The 2,956-nt window shown below is 39.9% G+C and overlaps 1 pseudogene; it reads left to right on the forward strand.

The window, feature by feature from the left end:
- The first annotated feature begins 1,750 nt into the window (after window positions 1-1,750).
- LOC102835812 lies at window positions 1,751-2,354 on the forward strand (annotated as a pseudogene).
- The last annotated feature ends 602 nt before the right edge of the window (window positions 2,355-2,956 follow it).

Genomic DNA, 2,956 nt, shown 5'->3' on the forward strand with positions numbered 1-2,956 from the left:
TCTCATACTTTGGACATATTGTCAGGAGGGACCAGTCACAGGAGAAGGATATCATGTTTGGTAAGGTGGAGGGTCAGAGAAAAGAGGAAGACCCCCAACGAGATGGATTGGCCAAGTGGCAGCATTGATTCCACAGCCTTTGTTATAGATTGCACCTCAATGTAAAGAACACAAAAAATCTCACAACCAGACCTGTAACATCATAATAGAAGGAAAAAAGACTACATTTTATTGGACCCATCAACACTCAAGGAAGCAGCAGTTAAGCAATCAAATGACTTATTGCATTAGGCAAATCTGTTGCACAAGACCTCTTTAAAGTGTTCAAGAACAAAGGTATCTACCAAACAAATCTGTGTTGAAAGAAGTCCAACCAGAATGCTCCTTCGAAGCCTGGATGGCTAAATATGAAACTTTGTCTCTCATATGTCACACATGTTATCAGGAGGGACCAGTCCCTAGAGAAAGTCATTGTGCTTGTTAAATTGGAGTGTCAACGAAGAGAAGAAGACCCTCAGTGGGATGGATTGACATCATGGCAGCAGCAATGACATCATGGCAGTAACAAGTGCGAGGATGGTGCAGGACTGGGTAGAGTTTCATTCTGTTGTGCACAGGGTCGCTATAAGTTGGAACCAACTCAATGGTACCTAACAACAAGGTTTGTTTTACTTCAAATATAGCACCCAATGCATGAACAGTGAATGAGAATGGTGTATACACTTCCATTCTCTAATCACACCCACTCCTAGGAAACCAGGGTCACTATGAGTTGAAACTGGTATAATGGCACTTAACATATCTGCATTGAGTTCTAGGTGGTATTTTCATGTATGTAAATCTCATGTTGTTGTTTACTGTTGTTGGTTCTCAGTCCAAAGAATATCCTTTAGTATTTTTTTGTAAAGTTACTCTGGTTATTACAAATTCCTTTAATTTCTGTTTATTGGGAAATGTCCTAATTTCAGTGACATATTGTAGGGAAAGCTTTGGTGTGTACATGATTCTTGGTTGGCAATTACTTTCTCATCTTTCATGATGTCAGTGAAGTTTTCTTCCAACAACTCAACAATCTTCTCTGTGCTCTTTATCATCTCTTTCTGTTATGGAATTCTGATCACTTGTAAGCTATTCGTCTTCATGGCATCCCACATAATTCTTATGCTTTCTTCGAATGTTTTTTTTTCTAAGGAGTTCTGGTAGCGTAGTGGTTACGAATCGGGCTGCGAACCTTAAGGTCAGCGGTTCGAAACTACCAGCTGCTCCGCGGGAGAAAGATGCGGCTTTCTACTCCCGTAAGGATTTACACCCTCGGAAACCCTGTACAGGGTCGCTATGGGTCGGAACCGACTCAAAGGCACTTAACAACAACAAGGACTGAGAGGTTTATCTTCAAGCTCTCTAATTATAGCTTCCATTGCTTCACATCTCCTCCTTTGTCCTTCCTTTTCAATGTATTGTCCATATCTGAAATCTTAGTAATCTCCTGGAATTCTAACAGCAGGTTTTGTATTGTTTCAAAATTTGCATTCTTGTTTGTTCTTGTAGTGTTTTCTTGAATTATTCTAAAGATTTTTTTTTTCTGTGTTCTTCTTGCTTTCCTTGTTATTTCTGTCCCTTGAAGATACCTAAACATCATTCTTTTGTATTATTTTTCAGTTAGTTCCATTACCTTTTATTCCTCAGAAAAAATTTCTGACTGGGGAGAAAAGCCTCTACCTTTCCGTCTGGAGGCAGCCATCAGGGTAAGCCGAGGTGGGTGCTTAAAAGTACATCCAGGAACTACAGAGGAAGAAGCAGTCTGATGTGATGCAATTTCTCCTGCGGGTCCATTGTTGGCAATACCGCCAGCTCTCTGCGTTGCACAGTCCCCCTACCCCCGTCCCACCTGGCCAGATAAGGGATACAAGGCCAAACAAGGTTATGCCATCTATTGGATTCATATGCAGAGGTGGCCCCAAACGCCCAGTGCCAAAAGGTGTAACCTATGGCAAGCCTGTCCATCATGGTGTTAACCAGCTGAAGTTTGCTAGAAGCCTTCAGTATCTGGCTGAGGGGCAAGCTGGATGCCGCTGTGGGGCCCTAAGTCCTGAATTCTTACTGGATTGGTGAAGATACCACATACAGATTTTTTGAAGTAATCCTCACTGATCCATAAAGCTATCAGAAGAAATCCTTACACCAAATGGATCATCAAGCCAGTCCACAAGCACAGGGAGATGCCTGGTTTGACATCTGCAGGCCACAAGAGCTGTGGCCTGGGGAAGGGCCACAAGTCCCACCACACTATTGGTGGTTCTCACCAGGCTGCTTGGAAAAGATGCAACACTCTCCAGATCCACCATTACCGATAATATAAGTAATATTTGTAACATTCATGCCTAATAAACAGTTTAGGACAGTCATGTCTACTTAAAAGTGGTTTTTGTCTGTTAAAACAGTAGTTGTCTGCAGATTGTTTCATGAATGCATTGTCAAATTATGAAAGTAAAAGTGGAATAATGTTTGAAGACAATAAATGAATAGTGTATCTTGTTTCTAATGAGGTCAATGCTTTTGTTTTTGTTCTAAGAATCTTACTAGGGAAACAATATACAATAGGATGAATGTAAAACTAATGTTCTCCCCTGTAAACTATCACATAATTCACAATAAAACATTAAAAAAAAATCTTACTAGGGAGTTACATATCAATGTTTAAAAATGGCTTACTGTGTGTAAAATTGATGTAAAATCAATTCTTTAAAAGGAACATTGAAATTAGTTCTTTCTGTACACTTTAGTGCATATGCTAAAACCTAGTTTCATTGGTGTGATGCAATGCTCTGATAGCCTCAATTGGTTGGAGTTTTTATTTTCCTTGTTTTTAGAGTTTAACAAAGGTAAATTCAGAGCAGCTTTCTTATATAAGTTGGATTTTGCTTAGACATTTGTAAGATGGGAAGAGACTGTCCTA

Source organism: Chrysochloris asiatica, unplaced genomic scaffold, assembly GCF_000296735.1.
Source record: "Chrysochloris asiatica unplaced genomic scaffold, ChrAsi1.0 scaffold05853, whole genome shotgun sequence".
NCBI classification, from domain to species: Eukaryota; Metazoa; Chordata; class Mammalia; order Afrosoricida; family Chrysochloridae; genus Chrysochloris; species Chrysochloris asiatica.